The sequence below is a fragment of the Chiloscyllium punctatum genome, chromosome 36, assembly GCF_047496795.1.
Source record: "Chiloscyllium punctatum isolate Juve2018m chromosome 36, sChiPun1.3, whole genome shotgun sequence".
Lineage (NCBI taxonomy): Eukaryota > Metazoa > Chordata > Chondrichthyes > Orectolobiformes > Hemiscylliidae > Chiloscyllium > Chiloscyllium punctatum.
In genome coordinates this window covers 35,980,971-36,004,517 of record NC_092774.1, presented here as the reverse complement: position 1 = coordinate 36,004,517, position 23,547 = coordinate 35,980,971, and the positions used below count along the sequence as shown (strand labels likewise).

Genomic DNA, 23,547 nt, shown 5'->3' with positions numbered 1-23,547 from the left:
TGGAAAAAATGTGCAAATGTTCATGAAGCAAAACAGAAATCCCAGTATCCAGCTTTGTGAACCTTTAGAAACACTTTGGGAAGCGGATTTAGAGGAGAATGAAAGATGACCGGTCCGATTGAGCAGAGACAGTCCAGACACCGTCCCCTTGTTGAAGAGGCCGGGAGGTTGACTCTGATGTTCTCGGCACATGAACTGATCTGAGACATTGAAAGAATTGTCGTTCCTGCACATCAGGAATTCAAACCCCTTCTCCCCTGCGAGCCAATGAGAGAACTCGGGAACAGGCAAAACACTGAAAGGCTGGAATGGCGCCGGCCCCGGAGTAAGAAAGCCAGTTCCTCGTGACATGGATGTGTCTGCAGACTGTCCCCGGTATCTCCACAAGAGATCTCCCAGGCTTGATTATGGAAAAGTAAAACAGATAGACGACAATGCTGCAGCCAATAACTACGATTGTCTCTGTGGCGCCATTGGTCAGCGCATTCGGCTACTAACCGAAAGGTTGGTGGTTTGAGCCCACCCAGAGGCAGTGCGTTTGCTGCCTTTCTTTGGCTTCGAACCTGTGCGCTTTTAATGGGGTCAGGAAAATCTTGCCCAAACGGAAATCTTCTCCACAAAGGGGTTTCTGAATTGAATTAATGTTTAACGGAAGGGACTGCGTCTGCTGAGAAGACCAGACCAAAAGAGAAACTCGGCAGGTTTGACAGTACCTGTCGGAGAAAACACAATTTTGAAATTTTGCCTCTGATTCTCTTTCCACAGATGTTGCCTGACCTGCTGAGTTCCTCCTGCAATTTCTAACTGAAAGTTCATTTCATCTTTTGGGGTGAAACACCTAAATATCTGCAAACATCATGTGCAGATATTTAACCCTTTTGAATCACTGTGAAGTGATTGGATTCAAACAAACTCTGCGATAATTCACTCTTTCTCAGCTCCACAGGCAGACAGACCTGGGAAGTCAAGCTGTCAGTGTGGTTCTGTATTCGTGGGCCGAGTGGTTAATGCGATGGACTTGAAATCCATTGCGGTTTCCCCACGCAGGTGTGAACCCTTCCGAGTACAAAATGAGAAATGTCGTCGAAAAGAAAGGGAGCTTGCTCCCCGGCTTCTTCTTTAAAATTCAAATAAGTGGAGGGGGAAAACTATTTCACTCAAATTGGGACTGGTGGGAATCTGCAACCCACTGCCTGTTCGGGTGGAGCAAACAGATACCCGCAGAGCTTCTTTGGAGGCTATGAGCAAAGTGTTTGGAAATGAGACTAGAACAGTGAGGAGCTTGAAATCGTGATCGAAATGAAGCAGGCACCTGAGGACAAGGGAGTTTCCTTTGCCAGTGAAAGATACTGCTTCACAAAGTTGGGCCTGTGGAAGGGAATCAGTGACGGTGATTATCTTTTGTTGTTCACATTGTGAATGTTCCCATTGCTGAGCATGTCCGTGATAACGTCAGAACTCTGCAGCATGGTGGCGTGAGATACGCACAGGCCCGGGGCGCAATGGATGATGCATCTGACTCCACCTACCTGTTTGAAATGCAGCTCAAAGCTTCTTCACACACCCCAATTAAACTTTCTCATTGTCCTGAAGCCGGCATACGGTTTGAATTCCCGATCTTCGGGAATGAGAATCCTTTCACTGTCTCGCGTCAGTAAATGTCCCTGAGAACATCTGAGTAAACTCACAGCGCAGTCATATGAGGGGAAGCTGAAATAGCCCCACATGCTGCTCACGGGCACATTTTATTCTCCCCAACTCAACGCCTCAACCACTGCGGCTCCTGGGAGTGGAAAAGAAACAATCACAAAACCCAGTCTAAGCTCTGTGAATCTTCAGAAAATCAGCAAACGTTCATCCCTTCGGATTTTCTATCCTGGGCTGACAGGGATGGGTTTTGTCACTCTTTTGTAGGACATCGCAAGTGGATGTTTTGCAAAAAAAGCACCACAATGCAATCTGATTAATCAGGACCTGGATGTTTTCGGTCTTTGAATGTAAGTGTTGTGCTCCAGAACTTTGCTGTTCACAGTTTATAATACTTATCTTCCCAGTCCCCTGTATCACTTGTCGAAAGTGTTTAATTTGTGTCTTGTGATCCTTTCACTGTCTGCTAATGAGGATAGCGTTTCTGTGTTTTACCTAAATTATCTGGGCCTTGCATACCTCAAGCCTCAAGCTCATTTCACGAGAAACTTTCTCCAGTTCAAAAGCCAACTGTTAATGATGGCTCTGTTTCTTGTCACGTGTCCAATTTCAGATCGATGTTGTTCATGTCCCTTCTACTCCTTCAGATCCAGGTTTCGCTCACAGGGCTAGAACAGAACTGTCACCAAATACATTTACCAATCTACGTTCATCCTATCGATTGTATTCGCATCATCAACGCTTCTCATCAAAATAACTCGAGAGACTTTCATCACAATTTTCTATGAACAGTTCTACATTAGCTTTGCTGAATGAAACCCAAATTTCTTGAAGTGGCTCCTTATTTTCGGCCCTGATTATTAATCTCTCTACGCATGGGAATGGATCCTTCCCACCCGCTCTATCTCTCATCAAGGTGTGTAGTTCAATTCGATCTCCCATCAGCCTCCTCTGTCCTGATCAAATCCAGGGGAACAGGAAACGTTGGGGCTATGGTGCGGACAGGACAATCCCAACACTCACCTTTCCCGTTAGAACTATTCCATGAGAAAGTTTAGAGCACAACTTTGGGCGTGTAGTTGTGGCCGAACACTTAAGGTGTTGGCGTAGAGATCATTTGGGGCTCCCCGCCCAGGGTGGTAACCTGCTGACTATGCTTTCTTCGCTGGCGATTTTAAATGACTTCCTGTTGGTTGCATTATTGCTCAAACTTCACAAAACCCGTCTCAATAAAGACCCGTTTCCTCATGTCTGGGAATTGATTGCCATGCAGGAAACTCGGGTTCTGAACAAACAACGTACCAGACTCACAACGTCAGCTCTGTTTCCCTTTCCACAGATGCTGCTCGACCTGTTGGCTTTCTGCAGTATTCTCTGTGTTTATTACGCACAAGTGCTGCTTTTCATTCAAGAACTTCAATCCCTGTCCTCAGGTAACTGACTCTGGTCAGTGGCAATTGGTTCTTCTGATCATTAATCTGCCCATTCCCACCGCTTCTTCTCCCATCATGACCAACAGCCCCAGGAAATCTCCAGTTATCCTTCTTTGCTCCAAAGCGAACATTCTCCACCTTGGGAATGTCTCCCCAGAATGGAAATTCCTCATCCCTGGACATGATGCAAGGGAAGAGAATTTGGCAAAATATTGTCAGTTAGGAAATGGAAAAATGTTCAAATGTTCATGAAGCAAAACAGAAATCCCAGTCTCCAGCTTTGTGAACCTTTAGAAACACTTTGGGAAGCGGATTTAGAGGAGAATGAAAGATGACCTGTCCGACTGAGCAGAGACAGTCCAGACACCGTCCCCTTATTGAAGAGGCCGGGTGGATGACTCTGATGTTCTCGGCACATGAACTGATCTGAGACATTGAAAGAATTGTCGTTCCTGCACATCAGGAATTCAAACCCCTTCTCCCCTGCGAGCCAATGAGAGAACTCGGGAACAGGCAAAACACTGAAAGGCTGGAAGGGCGCCGGCCCCGGAGTAAGAAAGCTAGTTCCTCGTGACATGGATGTGTCTGCAGACTGTCCCCGGTATCTCCACAACACATTTCCCAGGCTTGATTCTGGATAAGTAAATCAGATAGACGACAATTGTAATTCCTGGCGGGGAGACCAGTTTGCGCCTGTTTGTGTGGCGCAATTGGTCAGCGCGTTCGGTTGTTATGCGAAAGGTTGGTGGTTCGAGCTCACCCAGGGGCGGTGTGCTCGCTGCTCTTCCTTGCCTTCGAAGTTGCCTGCTTTTAATGGGGTCATGCAAACGATTTCCAGAACAGTTGCTTCTCATTCTGTCTCTCTGCTGCCGTTTGTCCCGTCTTCAGGATCCGAGCCCTCTGTACTGGCAGAAAATTAAACCTTTTTGTTTCGAAACTTCTCTCTGACACTTGAGTGACCAGTGACAAGCATTGCCCTCCTCAACAGAGAACAGGAGAAGACTACGCAGACCTCCACGAGTGTGTCATCTCAACTGTGCACATTGGGCCTGTGTATCAATGTGAAATATTTATGTCGAAGTGTTTTGGGAAGCAGATGAGAAGGCGAGGTGCAGAACAGTGCGCCGTTATACGGGAAAGCTGCTAAAGAGGACATTGAGTGAATAGGAGAGATGGTTTCCCTTCTGGGTGATGCTCCCATCATGCACCCGCAGACATATCGCCGTCGTGCAAGTATGAACTCTGTCTCAATTCCCACATTCTGTTTTTTCGAACTGCGATTTCGCTTAAAAGCACAAAATTTCAACACTCGCAAAATTCAAACTTTAGCAAATTGCTCACAGATATATTTTGCGAACACGTGGCAAAAATTCTTCCAAACGTACCTGGGGAATTTCGGTCTGAGGGCTCTTGAACTTTAGGTAGAACAACGGGAAGTTTGCCTCGAGGCTGCGGAATGTGGAGATGTGTTCCCCATGTTAACTGGTCGTGGTTGACCATCTCAGTGCTTCCCGATGCAGGGTTGCCCTGACCCACAGGACAGTTTGATAAACTGTCCCGGCGGCGTCCAACCGTACCGTGACGTCATAGGGCGAGCCCCCGGTGATGGCCTGCAGCTGCTGTGACACAATAATGATGCTGGCCCCGGAACATGAATACAAATTAGTTCGTGAGTCACGTGGTACTGAATCATTGTATGGAATGTTCTTTCAACTTCACGGATTTATATATGAGAGGAGGTAAGTGGGCAGGGTGACACCTCGGGTCCACTCTTCCTTCACTCGCAACACTCCACACCCACCTCCCATTGTCCCAAGGTACTTTCCGCTTCACCTGCCGAATGTGTAACACCTGCCCATTTACCTGCTCCCTCCTGAATATCACAGGGCTCGAACATACCCGCCAGGTAAAGCAGCACGTTTCCTGCACATTTGCCACAACCCAGTCTACTGCATTCGGTGCTCACAGTGTGGTTTTCCCAAAGTAGCATGAAGCATAACCTGGGTGACTGTTTTGCAGATCATCTCAATTCTGCCCGCAAAAAAGGCTCTGAGCTTCTGGTTGCCCGCTACTTTAACACGCCACCCTGTTCCCTGGCCAACAACTCTGTCTCAGACATGCAAAGCTCAGCTCCAGATTGAAGAACAACGCCTCATTTTCCACTTGAAGACCGACAGCCCCCCGTTCTTCAATATCGAGTTCCATGACTTTCGGGCCTGAAATCCGCCATGTCCTATTCTCTCCTATTCACGTAATGTCGTCTTTCGCAGCTTACCAGTCTAAGGGCGCTCTGTTCTGCACCTCGCCTTATCATCTGCTTCCCAAAAAACTCAGCATGAATATTTCACATTGATATACTGGCCCAGTGTGCACAGTTGAGGTGACACATTCGTGGAGGTCGGCGTGGTTTTCTCCTGTTCTCTGTTGAGGAGGGCAATGCTTGTGGTCATGTTCAGATGCGCAGATTGACATGGAAAAGGGAAGAGAATGATACGAATTGAGACACGCGTTTACTTGCGGTGTAGAACCAGCAGAGCGAAGGTGGGCCGCATGGACTCCGTCTACGCTGTGACACATGTTGTGATTCAGAGTGAAATGACAGTTCGATCAACAGAATGTGGGAATTTAGAAAACAGTTTATATTTACACAGCCTCCATACGTCTGCGCAACACCATATTACACGACAGCAGTGGAGATCTCTGACATCAGTCTCGAACGTGCATGCCACGCGCCAGACGAAAACCTGAAGGGACCTGTGGAGCAGCAGTCTGTACGTGGGAGCAGAGTGGCGCAGCGGGAGCGTGCTGGGCCCATACCCCAGAGGTCGAAGCCATTCTCTGCTATTGTTTCGAGTCTCGTTGAGCGACTTTCTTTTGTTCAGCATCTTGCTTTTCAAACGACTACCTGAGTGTCTAAATTTCTATAACAGCGCATTGTTCTTTTCCTTGCCATGTCATTTGCTTCCTAAAACTTCGGGTATCTGAGCTCAATATATCAAATCGATACACAAGTCAAATTTACACAATTGCGCTGGCACCCTTGTGGAGCTCTGAGTTGTCTAGTCCTGTTCTCTGCCGGTGTGTCCTGATCTCGTGTGAAACCTCTTCTCTCAGATGGCAATGAACCGGTGAAGTTGAAACTCGTGATTTGCTGTTTTAGTCCCTTTCCTGCAGTAAAGAAGCCAACGTCCGTGTAATAAAAGACTTTTTGCAGGATTGCTGCGTCAAGACAAATTCTGAACACCAAGCAGGCTGCACAAAAATGCACTCATATCAATTTACCTGAGGGCAGAGTCTCCTGTCCATTTCTCTCTGTCCCGACAGCACAGCATCTTTCTGTCTCTCCGTTAACAGGACCTTTGGATCAAGTTCAAAGTTGCCCATTTCCTCCGCATGATCGTAACTGACTTATCCTGCCTCACGTAATAGTGAGAGAGAGCAGAAGAGTGAATGGGCTCTGCCTTCCACCAACGCAGTTTGTAAGTAGAAACAAAATGGTTCAATTATCCACCAGTGGAGAGAGCCCGGTCCCTGGGTACGGGACAAACACCAGCGTCCTGGGAGCAGGGAGACAGATTGAGAAGCAGATGTTCTTGAAACTCTTCGCTGCTTGTGTTTCTGGGAGCAATGTACAATGAATTTCGTACTGAGCAAGTCTCAGCTGCTTCAAGAGGTGGCTGCACCCATGGCTGGTGGCTCGTTAGTGTGGGGTATGATTCTAGCTTTGGGTCTTCGTGCATATGTAGCCGTGTGAGAGTTCCCGGGTTCCAATTCCAGGCGAACCATTATTCCTTAAATTGACCTTAGCAAAAATGCCCAACGAATTTTCTCAATAAAGCCGCTTCGTTAAATAAGATCGGACTGCTTGAATTAGGGACGGTGCAGAGCTGCCATTGCAGTGAACACGGCGAAGGGAATCACTTGTACAAAGTGAGAACAAGTATTGCAGATTTTTCGCCCGCGCAATCCGAGTCTGAATGAATCCTCCACCTGTATTACGCTCAATTCTGAGGGTGATACTTCAGGAAGCGGGGAAGTGAAGTGATTGCAGACGGCGCTGAGCAGGTTAAAGTGAATGGTACCGTCCTGAGGAATGTCAGCAATGAAGGGAGATTGGAAAGTTTGGGGCAGCTCTCTTTGGTGAAGAGAGGGCTGAAAGCTGGTCTGATTGAAGTTTTCCACGTCATGAGGGTTTTAGACAGAGGAAATAATGCAGTGAAAATGCTCCCAGGCCTGAAAGGATCAAGAACGATTTGGTAGAGATTTAAAGTCATCAGGAAAATAAGTAAAAGTGACATTAGGAAGACCGTTTTCGCACAGGGAGTGGTTTCAGTAAGTCGCTGTCTGACAGTGACAAAGAGGCAGATTCTATGGACACAAAAGGGAATTCGGTGGGCATGTTCAATGTAACAATGTGCAGATTTACAGGGAGAAGGCGACACAATGAGACACTTATTTACATATTGTGTTGAGCCAGCAGAGCTCAGGTGGGCTGCATGGCCTCAGTCTGCGCTGTCACACATTTCGTGATTCTGAGTGAAATCGGATTTGGACAAACAGAACGTCGGAAATATGACAACGGATATATTCTGCCCAACAGGATACTCCATCACAGCAATGAAGGTGTTTTGACATCATTCTCGAAGGTACATGAGACAATGCAGATTCAAAACCGAGTATCCCTTCGAATCACGGAGTAATTTGTTTACAGTTATTCAGTTGAGGTGAGCGGAGTTGCGCATTGGGAGCCACTCCAGTTGATAGGTCGAAGCCGTTTTCTCCTGTGTGATAGTCCCACCAGCACTCCGATTTGCTGTGCTTCCAGTCAGTAGATGCAGATTACTATCCCATACTGATACACGGGCCACGATGACCCAGCTGTGGTGACAAGCTTGTGAAGGTCTTAGTGCTCTTCTGTTCTCTGTCGGGCTACTATGATCCGAATCATCAAACCTCTCTTCTCCGAGATAGGAATAAACTGGCGAAGGTGAAACACATCAGTTGCGGTGTGTTCCATGCGCAGGAGGCCCTGCATTAATTCCCCACGCTGTTTCACACAGCAGCATCCTCTCGGTGAATTACACTTGGCAAAAAAATCGATTGAACCAAATCAGTGTCCGCCATTGGATTTTACTGACACCGTTTATAAAATTCAGGCTCACCGTTAATGTGGAGAGAGGCCGTCAGACTGTAGTTTCCGCTCCTTCTGTTGAATAACGATAATTTTAACTGTGTCCAGTGAGAGGAAAGGATTTGCTGTTGGTGGGAAACATTTCTATCTGAACTCGCTGTCCCTCTCCTGATCGATAGAAACATAAAGCTGGGAGTCTCTGGATTATGTTGTTAAAGCGTTGGTATTATGTTGTTCACACCGCGCTGTCACCAACTAAACGAGGCAGCTGCCCAGAGAGAGGTGGCTGTGTTCAAATCCCGTGATGAACTGGGGGAGCTGAGCATTTCCCCAAACAATGGGCACTCCACCTCCCTGACACAGTGTTCACAAATCAAACTGACGGCAAAGCTTCACGTGTGATCGAAAGTTTCCAGAAAGAAGACTTGGCTCAACAGATATCCGGAGTGAACGTACTCATTTCTTGATTTGCAGTGGAAGACGTTGGTTATCGGGAGCTTGATGGGATTTGAACACATAATTTCCTAATCTGGAGTCAGACGCACGACCGTTGCGTCACAAACTCACGGCCCAGGGCATGGCTGGAACACTACAGCAAAGCTGAGACAGAGATGTTGGCGCGGGAACAGTGTGGGGTGTGGAATTGGCAGGCAACTGGAAGCTCAGGGTCTTTTTGCGGGCAGAACGTAGATGTTCTGTGCAGCAGTCACCCAGTTTATGCTTCGTTTCCCCCAATGAAGGTGAGACCACATTGTGAGCAACAAATGCAGTAGATTGGGTTGTGGGAAGAGCAGGTAAAGTGCTGCTTCACTTGGAAAGTAATGTTGGGCCCTTGGATAGTGAGGGAGCAGGTAAATGGGCTGGTGTCACACATTCAGCAGTTGCAAGGTAATGTGCCATTGGGTGGGAATGGGGTTAGGGTTGATGGGAATGAAGGAAGAGTTGACCCAAGGTATAACTCCTGCACATTTACTTATCCGCCAAATACAGAAATTTGTTAAGTGTGTACAAGGAAATTTTCTAATTCACAATCAGGATGTACATACTGGCGAGGGTGCAAAAGCTAAGGGCCGGCAACCATAATTCTATTAACATTACAATCGTGATTCAAAATAATATATCAGATCTAAAGGTTGAAGTTCTAAATTGGAGGAAGACGCAGGTATGAGGCAAGATCTTTCAAAACCTGATTGGGGGCAGATGTTCGCAGGTTAAAGGACTGCTGGAAAAAGGGAAGCCTTCAAATATGAGATAAGAAGAGTCCAGACACAGTATATTCCTGTTAGGGTGAAAGGAAAGGCTGGTAGTTGTAGGGAATGCTGGATGGCTAGAGAATTTGAGATTTTGGGAAAGATAAAGAAGAATGCATACGTCAGGTATCGACAGAGAGATCGAGTGAATCCTTAGAGTATAAAGGCAGTACGAGCATACTTAAGAGGGAAATCATGAGGGCAAAAAGGGGACATGAGATAGCTTTGGCAAATAGAGTTAAGGAAAACCCAAAGGGTTTTTATAAATACGGTAAGGACAAAAGGATAGCAAGGGAGAGAATAGGGCCCCTCAAAGATCAGCAAGGTGGCCTTTGTGTGGAGCTGTTGTACATCGGGTGGGGGTTGGGGGGGGCGTGGATACTGAACGGATATTATGTATCAGTGTTTACTGTGGAGAAGAGCATTGAAGATATAGAATGTGAGAAAGTAGATGGTGAAATGTTGAAAAAATGTCCATATTACAGATGATAAATTGCTGGATATCTTGAAATGCAGAAAAGTGGATAAATCCCAAGGACCTGTTCAGGAGTACCCCAGAACTCTATGGGAAACTGGGGAAGTGATTGCTAGGCCTCTCAATGAGATATTTGTATCATCAATAGTCACAGGTGAGGTGCCGGAAGGCTAGAGGGTGGTTAAGGTGGTGCCACTATTTAAGAAAGGTGGTAAGGAAAAGCCAGGGAACTATAGACCGGTGAGGCAGACATCCGTGACGGGCAAGTTTTTGGAGAGAATCCTGAAAGATAGGATTTACATGTAATTGGAAAGGAAAGAATTGGTTAAGGATAGTCAACATGGCTTTATGCTTGGGAAATCATGTCTCACGAACATGATTGAGTTTTTTGAAGAAATACAAAGTGGAATGATGGGTGCAGAGCGATGGACGTGATCTCTATGGACTTCAGGAAGGCGTTCATCAAGTTTCCTCATGGGAGACCGGTGAGCAAGGTTTAATCTCATGGCATGCAGGGACAACTAGCTATTTGGATACAGAACTGGCTAGGAGAAATAAGACAGAGGGTGGTGATGGAGGGTTGCTTTTCAGACTGAAGGCCTGTGACCAATGGTGTATCACAAGGATCGATGTTGGGTCCACTACTTTTTGTCATTTATATGAATGATTTGTATGTAAACGGAGGAGGTATCGTTAGTAAGTTTGTAGATGACAGCAAAATTGGAGGTGTAGGGGACAGTAAAGAAGGTTACCTCAGATTACAACGGGACCTTGATCAGATGGGCCAATGGGCTGAGAAGTGGCAGATGGAGGTCAATGCAGATAAATATGAGGTGCTGAATTTTGGAAAAACAAATCAGAGCAGGACTTTTACATTTCATGGTAAGTTCCTTGGAAGTGTTGCTGAGCAAAGAAACCTTGGTTTTCAGGTTGATAGTTCCTTAAAAGTAGAGACACAGGCAGATTGGATAGTAAAGAAGGCGTTTGGTGTGCTTTCCTTTGTTGGTCAGAGCATCGAGGATAGATGTTGGGAGCTTATGTTGTCACTGTACAGAACATTGGTCAGGCCATGTTTGGAATATTGCATGTAATTTTGGTCTGCTTCCTATCGGAAAGATGTTGTGAAACTAGAAAAGGTGCAGAAAAGATTTACAAGGATGTTGCCAGGGTTGGAGGGTTGAGCGAAAAAGCGAGGCTGAATAAGACTGTTTTCTCTGGAGCGTCGGAGGCTAAGGGGTGACCTTATAGAAGTTTATAAAATCATGAGGGATATGGATAGGGCAAATGGGCAAGTTCTTTTCCCTGGGATTGGGGAGTCCAGAACTAGAGCGCATAGTTTTAGGGAGGGGAGAGGAAAGATATAGAAGGGACTTAAGGGGCAACCTTTTCCCGCAGAGGGTGATGCATGTACGGCATGAGCTGCCGGAGGTAAGTGATGGAGGCTGTATAATTACAGCATTTAAAATGCATCTGGAAGTGTATATGAATAGGAAAGTTTTATGGGCATATGCTGGCATATGGGACGAGATTAGGTTAGGATATCTGGGCTGCATGGACAAGTTGGGCCGAAGGGTCTGTTTCCGTGCTGTACATCTGTGTCACTCTGTGAGACTCCATGGGATTCTCTCGGAGAAAGTGAGGACTGCAGATGCTGGAGATCAGAGCTGAAAATGTATTGCTGGAAAAGCGCAGCATGTCAGGCAGCATCCAAGGAGCAGGAGAATCGACGTTTCGGGCATGAGCCCTTCTTTAGGAATTTTTATGTATAAACTATAAACATTCCATTAGTTAAATATTGTGAAGTGTGAACCCACTGTTTTCGTCCCAAAGTTCGACCTGAGCTCCCCCCTCCCCCATCCCAGGAACTCTGTTGACAGCCTTCATGTCACTATTAAAACTAGGATCAATAGATTCGTTGTCAGTCGGGGGATGAGCAGTTACAGGAAAAGGGCAGGAAAATGCATGTGGAGAATGTCAGATCAGCCACAATCCTATTGAATGGAGAAGCAGGCTCAAGGGGTTGAATGGCATTTTCCTGTTCCTATTTCTTATGGTTCCCGAGCCCTTACATCTGAAACAGCGTCCTGGCCTCAGTATGTGCCTTTACCGAGAGTGCTGATGTTCCCTTGTGTAATATCAACAACTTAGCAGCTGCTGAAACCTCTTGCTCCTTTGTTACCTCTCAACACAATAAGCCAAAGTGTTCAGGGGAGGTGATGGCCGACTTTATTGTCACCAGACTATTCACCCAGGTAATGTTCTGGGGACCTGGGTTCAAAACCTGCCACGGCAGATGGTGGAATCTGCATTCAATATAAATCTGGAATTAAGAGTCTAACAATAAAACTGTTGTGGTTTGTCGTAAAAACGTATCTGGTTTCCTGCTGCAAAACGTGATCTGATCTGATCTACATGTGATTTTAGATCCGCTATCAGCTGATTGAATCTTCACTGCCCTTTCAGTCAATTCTGAAAACTAACCTTTTTTAACTATGATGTTGCCAGAATGATTGAAAGACGGCATAGGCTGGGACTTTTTTTGACTGGCGAGTAGAAGGTTGAGGGTGGAGGTTATGGAGGTTTATGAAGTCATGAGGGATAAAGATAAGTTGAATAACCAGTGTCTTTTCCCGAAGGGTAGGGACATTTAAAATTTGTGAGTATATTTTTAAGATGAGAGGGAAAAGATTTAAAAAGGACAGAAGGGGGCAACGATTTTTACATTGAAGGTGGTTCGTGTGTAGAGTGAACTGTCAGAGGAAGTGCTGGATGCAGGTCATGTTACAATATTTAAAATTATTTGGATAAGTACATATGAGTCAAACACAGGCAGGTGGGTCTAATCTTCCCCCAGATATTCAAAGGGACAGCCAGTCAGAGGGGGGCAGGGCCACGCCTATCGTTGTTGTGTGGCATGTGTGACAGCTGCAACAAGACGTCGCAACTCCTGTGCTCAATGCTCTGACCAATGAAAGCAAGCATGCCAAAAGCCTTCTTCACCACCCTGCCTACCCACGACTCTATTTTCTAGAAGCTAATAACCCGCAACCCTAGATCGCTCTCAGTTCTGGTCCCCTTGGTGTTCTGACTTCTCACTTCTTTAACTCTGGATTTATGTTGAACTTGATGGGATACTTTGTCCAACTCAGCATTTGTAAACAGTATCGCTCGGAGGGATTCATTTGAAACTTTTGAGGAGGTGAGCTCAACAAGATTGAACTATTCAAAGTTACTTGGACTCTATTTTAAAGTTACATCAGGACCAGTAGTCAGAGACACGTACAGCATGGAAACAGGCACTTCGATCCAACTTGTCCATGCTGACCTGATATCCTAAATTAATCTAGTCCCATTTGACAGCACCTGACCCATATACTCTGGCAGCTCATTTCATATATATACCACCCTCTGCATGAAGAAGTTGTCCATTTAATAGATTTTGCCTCTTAACCGAAACCTCTGCCGTCTAGTTCTGGACTCCCCCATCCCAGGGAAAAGCCCTTGTCTATTACCCTGTCCATGCCTCTCATGATTTTGTAACCTCTATTAGGTCACTCCTCTGCCTCTGATGATCCAGTGAAAACAGTCCCAGCCTATGAAGCCTCTCCCTGTAGCTCAAATCCTCCAAACCCCTGCAACATTCCCGTAAATCGTTTCTCATAGAGTAGTCAACGTTTCAGTCCTGAAGAAGGGTTAATACCCAAAACGTTGACTACTCCACATTCTGGTGCTGCCTGGCTTGCTGTATTCTCCCAACCTCCTGCTTCGGCATGCAGTATGTAGTGGCTTAGTGTTTGCCACTGCATCCTCATAGTGCCGGGGGCCCAGGTTTGATTGCAGCCTTGGGTGACTGTATGTGAGGAGTTTGCACTTTCTCCCAGCGTCTGCGTGGGTTTTCTCTGGGTGATAATGTTTTCTTCCATACACCAAAGATGTGCATGTCTTTGACCATGCTTCCTTGCCCGTAGAGGTAGATACATTAGGCAGAGGGAAATGGGTCTGGATGGGTTACTCTTCGGAGGGTCGGTGTGGACTTGTTGGGACAAATGGCCTGTTTTCACACTGAAGCTAATCTCATCTGCGCTACTTTTGTCACTAACGAATGACAGAGTAGACTCGACGGGCCGAATGGCTTAACTTCTGCTCCGATGGTCTTGCGGTCTTAGGTTTCTCTGGATCATTTCATTTGGCAATGAGCAGTACCAGGCTCATTGAGCAGCACTGGTCACTGAAAGCAAAGCTCAAAGTATGGTTGAACTCCTACAATGTGGAAACAGGTCCTTCAGCCCAACACATCTGCACTGATCTTCTGAAGAGTAACCCAGTCAGATCCATTTTCCTACCCTCCCTAAATTGCACACAGACCCCAAAGGGTGGAATTATTCCTGGGTTCCTGGTGCCATGAGGCAACAGTGCAACTCTGAGCCACCATGGGGTTGTGGTTGTGGGGTGTAGGGGACACAATTGCAGTCCAGCAGAAAACAAAACAACCCATCTACTCTCCCACTGCACCCACTGTCAGGACTGGCAGGATGTTCAGTCCTGGGGGTGTGACCCAAGGCAACGTCACCCGTGGGTTCTGATTGCTGGGAGCGTTGGTGCCCCTGCTGGTGCTTCCGCAAGTTGCAGGAAAATATGAACCTCTTCCCACACTCGGGCGAGCTGAAGGGCCTCTTCCCAGTGTGGACACGCTGGTGCTTCAGCAGGGTGGAGGAATTGCTGAAGGCCTTCCCGCACTCAGGGCAGCAGGATGGCCTCCCCCCCTCCGACACCGCCCTCCGCCCCCACAACCCTCCCCCTGGGTGGATTGGTTGGTGCTTCAGCAGTGTGGAGGAGCCGGTAAAGCCCTTCCCACACCCCGGGGAAGGACAACGGCTTCTCCCCGGTGTGGACGGACAAGTTTCTTAGCAGGGCTGAGGAATTGCTGAAGGCCTTCCTGCACTTAGGGCAACTGAGCGACATCTCCTCGATGTGGACCTATCAATGGGCCATCACGTCGGAAGAAAGAGCAAAGCCCTCCCTGAGCTCTGGGCAGAAGAACGGCCTCTCCTCAGTGTGGACCCACTGGTGTCTCAGCAGGTGGGAAGAACTGCTGAAGGCCCTCTCGCACTTGGGGCCGGAGAACAGCCTTCCCCAGTGTGGACCAACTGGTGCGTCAGCAGGGCAGAGGCCTTCCCTCACTCAGGGGAGCAGAAGGGCTTCTTCCCCTCTGTTTGCCCATTACTGCTGCAGAACCCTTTCAAATTTCACAATATCGTTCTGAGAGGAGGGAGACCAGAATTGCACACAATATTCCAAAAGCGGTCTAACCAATGTCCTGTACAGCCACAACATAACTTCCCAACTCCAATACTCAGTCAGAAGATTGCAAAAGCTTTGAAAACCCACAAAAAACAAACAGGAAAGAATGGAGGGAAAAATCGAATGTTTGAGAGTCAGCTTGGAAGCATCAATGAGAAATCGGCGTACTGGGTTTATTGGGTACCCATTCTCCTTAAATACACTATATACGTATTTCTCTTCTGTTCTTCATAGTTTCTCTGTGCTGCAGTGTGTAGTGGCTGGTTGAAATAATGTCCTGATGCAGCTTCGTTTGTGTGTGTTGGGATGATTGCTTCTGTGGTTAAGTATTTGTTTTGTGTGTGTTGTTTTTCTGTAGATGCTAGTTTGAAGCTCCCCATTGACTGTTTGCTCTACTGTGATATCTAGGAATGGCACTTTGTTGTTGTTCTCCTTCTCTTCAAACCAGGAGCCCCCCTCAGGCCATAGTCTCACGACTTGGAACATCAATATACAGACTTGTCAAAGGCCTCCGTAGAAGGCTAAAACACCAAGTCGAAGATTCACACAACTCTATTTACTCCATCCAAGAATTCCTGAACACCAAAGACACTGAGATCGAAGAGGATGGAATAATGATGTCCTTTGACATAACAGCCCCTTTCAATCCATTAACATCAACGTAGCCAAAGAAAACTGAAGACACTACTCGAACAACCAAAGACACAAACACAGCATCAACTTCATCAGCAAAGATAGCACTGTCAACTTCATGGAACTGTGCCTTACCACCCACTTCATATTCAGTAACAAGCCCTACAAACAAATCAACGAAACACCCATGGAACCACCAATGTTAGTATTCCTAGCAGAAGCAATAATGCAGAGACTCGAACAAACAGCCCTTCCAACGATCCAACCCAAACTTTGGGTCCCCGACAGCAATGACACTTTTGTCATCAAAAAATGAAACAAATTCGAGGAAACCTACAACACCATCAACAATATCCTGACTGGCATAAAATTCACAAAAGAGGAGAACAACAACAAAGTGCCATTTCTACATGTCACAGTAGAGTGAACAGTCAATGGTAAATTCGAAACAGCGTCTACAGGAAAACAACGCACGCGAACCAAGAACTTAACGACAGAAGCAATCATCCCTACACATGCAAACAAATCTGAATCAGGACACGATTTCAACGAGCCACGACACACAGCTGCACCGAGGAACGACGAAGATCAACAAATAAACGATCCGAGTATTTTAGAAGCACGGGCAACCTATGAAACCCCTGAAAACTACTTCCCTGACCAGGAATCGAACCCGGGCCACGGCGGTGAAAGCGCCGAATCCTAACCACTAGACCACCAGGGAGACACAAGCAAATGCTGACAGCTCTACCAAAAGTTTCTTCCCTGCCCGGAAATCAAATCTGGGCCACGGTCGTGAGAAGGCGTTCACCTGTGTATCCAACAATGTCATTTCTTGTATCCATTGCTCCTGATGCGGTCTCCTCGACATTGGGGAGACTGGAGACTCCTCGCAGAGTTAAGTCACAGCGCTTGAGGGAACATCTCCAGGACACCCGCACCAATCAACCTCATCGCCCTCTGGCCCAACAGTTCAAACCCCTCCCACTCTGCCGAGGACATGCAGGTCCTGGGCATCCTCCATCGCCGCTCCATCACCACCGATGCCTGGGGGATGAACGCCTCATCTTCTGCTTCAGATAAAGTCAACCACAAGCCATCAATGCAGACTTTTACAGTTTCCTCATTTCCCCTTCCCCCCTCCTTACCTCAGTTCCAACCTTCCAGCTCAGCGCTGTCCTTATGACCTGTCCGACCTGCCAATCTCCCTTCTCACCTATCCGCTCCACCCTACTCTCTGACCTGTCACCTCCATCCCCACCCCCATTCACCTATTGTACTCTTTGCTACCTTTGGCCCAGCAACGCCCGATTTATCTTTCCACCCTGGAGGCGTCCTGCCTTAATTCCTGATGAAGGCCTTTTACCCGAAACGTCGATTTTACTACTCCTCGGAAGCTGTCTGACCTGCTGTACTTTTCCAGCACCACTCTGATCTAAACTCTGGTTTCCAGCATCTGCAGTACTCACTTTTGACTCACCAATAAACTCAGTGTGACGATTTCACATCAACAAACTGACACAAGCAGACACAACGTCGACAGAAACACAAGCACATTACTTTACATTAAAGACATCTGTGAAATGATGTCAAGACAACTCAATCCTCTCAGCATCATGGTCGCCCACAAACCTACCAACACACTTGAACAGTGGCTAATGAACCTGAAATACCCGATACAAACAACCAGCGAACGAATGTTATTTAAAAAATACCACACAAGGAAAAATATACATGACCTCTGCCACACAGGTCTCTGAGGCAAGAAATGCTGGGATGAGATAATGAAGATTATTTCAGCCAAGACGAATCGGCACTGACTGGACAGCCATTTAAAATCAACGCTGTCAGCCCAGGATGGAAGACCCGAAGGGATGAACAGTTTTCTTATTTCCTGAAGATTTCCAAAGCTGAGACTGGGTTTTGGTGCTTCTTCCCTTTCCACTCCGAAGAGCCGCAGTGGTTGGGGCGGTGAGTTGGGGAAAGTGAAATGTGCCCGTGAGCAGCGTGTGGGGCTATTTCAACTTCCCCTCCTCTGACAGCGCGATGACTTGACTCTGATGTTCTCAGGGACACTTCCCGACGCGAGACAGTGAAAAGAGTCTCGTTCCTGCAGATCAGCAATTCAAACCATATGCCGGCTTCAGGGCAATGCGAAAGATTAATTGGGGTGTGTGAAGAAGCTGTGAGCTGCATTTCAAACAGGTAGGTGGAGTCAGATGCGTCAACCATTGCGCCCCGTCACTGTGCGGACCTGACGCCGCCATGCTGCAGAGTTCTGACGTTAACACGGACATGCGCAGCAATGGGAACATTCACAAGAGGAACAGCCAAAGATAATCACCGTCACTGCTTCCCTTCCATAGTCCCAATTTTGTGAAGCACTATCTTTCACTGGCAAATAAAACACATTAATCCTCAGGTGCCGACTTCACTTCGATCACGACTTCACACCCCAAACTGTTCTCGTCTCATTTCCAAATACTTGGCTCAGAGATTCCAAAACTGTTCTGTGGGTATCTGATTGTTCCACCCTGTCAGGCAGTGGGTTGCAGATTCCCGACCAGGCCCAATGTGATTGAAATATTTCAACTCCTCCACTGAGTTGCATCTTTAAAAAAATCGTGGAGCAATCTCCCTGTCCTTTTTACGACATTTCTCAACTGTAGTCGGCAGGGTTCACACCTGTGTGGGGAAACCGCAATGGATTTCATCTCCATCGCACTCACCAATCGGCCCACCAATACAGAACCACACTGACAGCTTCATTTCCCAGGTCTCTCTGCCTGTGGAGCTGAGAAAGAGGGAATCATTGCAGAGTTTGATTGAATCCAATCACTTCGCAATATTCGAAATGGTTAAATATCTGCAAATGACAGGTCTGGGTGTTTCATCACGAAAGATGACGTGGACCTAGTCAGCAGGTTACCACCCTGGGCGGGGAGCCCCACAGGATCTCTACGCCAACACGTTAACTGTTCGGCCACAACTACACGCCCAAAGTTGTGGTCTAAACTTTCTCATGGAATAGTTCTAACAGGAAAGGTGAGTATTGGGCTTGTCCTGTCCGCGCCATAACCCCAATGGTTCCTGCTCCCCTGGATTTGATCAGGACAGAGGAGGCTGATGGGAGATCGAATTGAACTAAACACATTGATAGAGATAGGGCGGGTGGGAAGGATCCATTCCCATGCGTAGAGAGATTAATAATCAGGACCGAAAATAAGGAGCCACTTCAAGAAATTTGGGGTTCATTCAGCAAAGCTAATGTAGAACTGTTCACAGAAAATTGTGATGAAAGTCTCTCGAGTTACTTTGATGAGAAGTGTTGATGATGCTAATACAATCGATAGGATGAACGTAGATTGGTCAATGTATTTGGTGACAGTTCTGTTCTAGCCCTGTGAGCGAAACCTGGATCTGAAGGAGCATAAGGGACATTAACAACATCGATCTGAAATTGGACACGTGACAAGGAACAGAGCCATCATTAACAGTTGGCTTTTGAACTGGAGAGGGTTTCTCGTGAAATTAGCTTGAGGCTTGAGGTATGCAAGGTGAAGATAATTTAGGTAAAACACGGAAACGCTATCCTCATTAGCAGACAGTGAAAGGATAACAAGACAAAAATTAAACATTTTCGAGAAGTGATACAGGGAACTGGGAAGATAAGTATTATAAACTGTGAACAGCAAAGTTCTGGAGCACAACACTTACATTCAAAGACCGAAAACATCCAGGTCCTGATTAATCAGATGGCATTATGGTGATTTTCTGCAAAACATCCACTTGCAATGTCCTACAAAAGGTTGACAAAACCAATCGCTGTCAGCCGAGGATAGAAAATCCGAAGGGATGAACGTTTGCTGATTTTCTGAAGATTCACAGAGCTTAGACTGGGTTTTGGTGATTGTTTCTTTTCCGCTCCCAGGAGCCGCAGTGGTTGAGGCGTTGAGTTGGGGAGAATAAAATGTGCCCGTGAGCAGCGTGTGGGGCTATTTCAGCTTCCCCTCATCTGACTGCGCTGTGAGTTGACTCAGATGTTCTCAGGGACATTTACTGACGCGAGACAGTGAAAGGATTCTCATTCCCGCAGATCGGGAATTCAAACCGTGTGCCGGCTTCAGGACAATGAGAAGATTAATTGGGGTGTGTGAAGAAGCTGTGAGCTGCATTTCAAACAGATAGGTGGAGTTTGGTGCTCCAGGCCCTGTGCGCATCTAACGCCACCATGCTGCAGATTTCTGACGTTAACACGGACATGCGCAGCAATGGGAACATTCACAATGTGAACAACCAAAGATAATCACCGTCACTGATTCCCTTCCACAGGCCCAACTTTGTGAAGCAGTATCTTTCACTGCCAAAGGAAACACCCTTGTCCTCAGGTGCCTGCTTCATTTCGATCACGATTTCAAGCCCCTCACTCTTCTAGTCTCATTTCCAAACACTTTGCTCATAGCCTCAAAAGAAGCTCTGAGGGTATCTGCTTGTTCCACCTGAACAGGCAGTGGGTTGCAGATTCCCACCAGTCCCAATTTGAGTGAAATATTTTTCCCCCTCCACTGATTTGAATCTTAAAGAAGAAGCAGGGAGCAAGCTCCCTTTCTTTTCGACGACATTTCTCATTTTGTACTCGGCAGGGTTCACACCTGCGTGGGGAAACCGCAATGGATTTCAAGTCGATCGCATTAACCACTCGGCCCACGAATACAGAACCACACTGACAGCTTGACTTCCCAGGTCTGCCTGCCTGTGGAGCTGAGAAAGAGTGAATCATCGCAGAGTTTGTTTGAATCCAATCACTTCACAGTATTCGAAAGGGTTAAATATCTGCACATGGTGTGTGCAGATATTTAGGTGTTTCATCCGAAAAGATGAAATGAACTTTCAGTGAGAAATTGCAGGAGGAACTCAGCAGGTCAGGCAACAGCTGTGGAAAGTCAATCGGAGGCAACATTTCAGAATTTTGTTTTCTCCGACAGGTACTGTCAAACCTGCCGAGTTTCTCTTTTGGTCTCACCTTCTCAGCATACGCAGTCCCTTACGTGAGACATTCAGTCAATTCGAAACCCCTTTTGGAGAAGATTTCCGTTTGGGGAACATTTTCCTGACTCCATTAAAAGCGCACAGAATCGAAGCCAAAGGAGAACAGCGAACACCCCGTCCCTGGGTGGGCTCGAACCACCAACCTTTCGGTTAACAGCCGAACGCGCTGACCAATTGCGCCATAGAGACAGGCGCCAGTGTGGGCTGCACCATCGCCTCGTGATTTTATAATTCAGACTCCCCGTCTAGAATTACAATTGTCGTCTATCAGTTTTACTTTTCCATAATCAAGCCTGGGAGATCTATTGTGGAGATACCGGGGGCTGTCTGCAGACACATCCATGTCACGAGGAACTAGCTTTCTTACTCCGGGACCGTCGCCCTTCCAGACTTTCAGTGTTTTGCTTGTTCCCGAGTTCTCTCATTGGCTTGGAGGCGAGAAGGGGTTTGAATTCCTGATGTGCAGGAACAACAATTCTTTCAATGTCTCAGATCAGTTCATGTGCCGAGAACATCAGAGTCAACCTCCCAGCCTCTTCAACAAGGGGACGGTGTCTGGACTGTCGGACAGGTCATCTTTCATTCTCCTCTAAATCCGCTTCCCAACGTGTTTCGAAACGTTCACAAAGCTGGAGTCTGGGATTTCTGTTTTGCTTCATGAACATTTGAACATTTTTCCATTTTCTAACTGACAATGTTTTGCCAAAATCGCTTCCCAATTGTACACCTTGCCTCATGTCCAGGGATGAGGAATTTACATTTTGGGCGGACATTCCCAAGGTTGAGAATGTTCGCTTTGGAGTAAAGAAGGATAACTGGAGATTTCCTGGGGCTGTTGGTCATGATGGGAGAAGAAGCGGTGGGAATGGGCAGATTAATGTTCAGAAGAACCAATTGCCACTGACCAGAGTCAGTTACCAGAGGACAGGGATTGAAGTTCTTGAATGAAAAGCAGCACTTGTGCCTAATAAACACAGAGAATACTGCAGAATGTCAACAGGTCGAGCAGCATCTGTGGAAAGGGAAACAGAGCTGACGTTGTGAGTCTGGTACGTTGTTTGTTCAGAACCCGAGTTTCCTGCATGGCAATCAATTCCCAGACATGAGAAAACGGGACTTTATTGAGACGGGTTTTGTGAAGTTTGAGGGATAATGCAACCAACAGGAAGTCATTTAAAATCGCCAGCGAAGAAAGCAGAGCCAGCAGGTTACCACCCTGGGTGGGGGAGCCCCAAAGGATCTCTACGCCAACACCTTAAGTGTTCGGCCACAACTACACGCCCAAAGTTGTGCTCTAAACTTTCTCATGGAATAGTTCTAACAGGAAAGGTGAGTATTGGGATTGTCCTGTCCGAGCCATAGCCCCAACGTTTCCTGTTCCCCTGGATTTGATCAGGACAGAGGAAGCTGATGGGAGATCGAATTGAACTACACACATTGATGAGAGATCGAGCGGGTGGGAAGGATCCATTCCCATGCGTAGAGAGATTAATAATCAGGACCGAAAATAAGGAGCCACTTCAAGAAATTTGGGGTACATTCAGCAAAGCTAATGTAGAACTGTTCACAGAAAATTGTGATGAAAGTCTCTCGAGTTATTTTGATGAGAAGTGTTGATGATGCTAATACAATCGATAGGATGAACGTAGATTGGTAAATGTATTTGGTGACAGTCCTGTTCTAGCTCTGTGAGCGAAACCTGGATCTGAAGGAGTATAAGGAACATTAACAACATCGATCTGAAATTGGACACGTGACAAGAAACAGAGCCATCATTAACTTTTGAACTGGAGAAGGTTTCTCGTGAAATTAGCTTGAGGCTTGAGGTATGCAAGGTCAAAATATTTTAAGCAAAACACGGAAACGCTATCCTCATTAGCAGACAGTGAAAGGATTACAAGACAAAAATTAAACATTTTCGACAAGTGATACAGGGGACTGGGAAGATAAGTATTATAAACTGTGAACAGCAAAGTTCTGGAGCACAACACTTACATTCAAAGACCGAAAACATCCAGGTCCTGATTAATCATATTGCATTGTGGTGCTTTTTTGCTAAATATCCACTTGCAATGCCCTACAAAAGAGTGGCAAAACCCATCCCTGCCAGCCCAGGATAGAAAATCCGAAGGGATGAACGTTTGCTGATTTTCTGAAGATTCACAGAGCTTAGACTGGGTTTTGGTGATTGTTTCTTTTCCACTCCCAGGAGCCGCAGTGTTTGAGGCGTTGAGTTGGGGAGAATAAAATGTGCCCTTGAGCAGCATGTGGGGCTATTTCAGCTTCCCCTCATCTGACTGCGCTGTGAGTTGACTCAGTTGTTCTCAGGGACATTTACTGACGCGAGACAGTGAAAGGATTCTCATTCCCGCAGATCGGGAATTCAAACCGTCTGCCGGCTTTGGGACAATGAGAAAATTAATTGGTGTGTGTGAAGAAACTGTGAGCTGCATTTCAAACAGGTAGGTGGATTCAGATTCATCATCCATTGCGCCCCGGCCCTGTGGGTATCTAACGCCACCATGCTGCAGAGTTCTGACGTTAACACGGACATGCGCAGCAATGGGATCAATCACAAGGTGAACAACCAAAGATAATCACCGTCACTGATTCCCTTCCACAGGCCCA

General features: G+C 46.7%; 3 non-coding genes across 3 annotated transcripts; 1 reads left to right on the top strand and 2 right to left on the bottom strand.

The window, feature by feature from the left end:
• The first annotated feature begins 458 nt into the window (after positions 1–458).
• Positions 459–532, top strand: trnas-acu (transfer RNA serine (anticodon ACU)). The gene has a single exon. It is a non-coding gene; the product is annotated as a tRNA-Ser (tRNA).
• A 15,990-nt stretch (positions 533–16,522) lies between these two features.
• Positions 16,523–16,594, bottom strand: trnae-uuc (transfer RNA glutamic acid (anticodon UUC)). Its single transcript has one exon. It is a non-coding gene; the product is annotated as a tRNA-Glu (tRNA).
• A 4,440-nt stretch (positions 16,595–21,034) lies between these two features.
• On the bottom strand, positions 21,035–21,108 carry trnan-guu (transfer RNA asparagine (anticodon GUU)). Its single transcript has one exon. It is a non-coding gene; the product is annotated as a tRNA-Asn (tRNA).
• Positions 21,109–23,547: the final 2,439 nt, after the last annotated feature.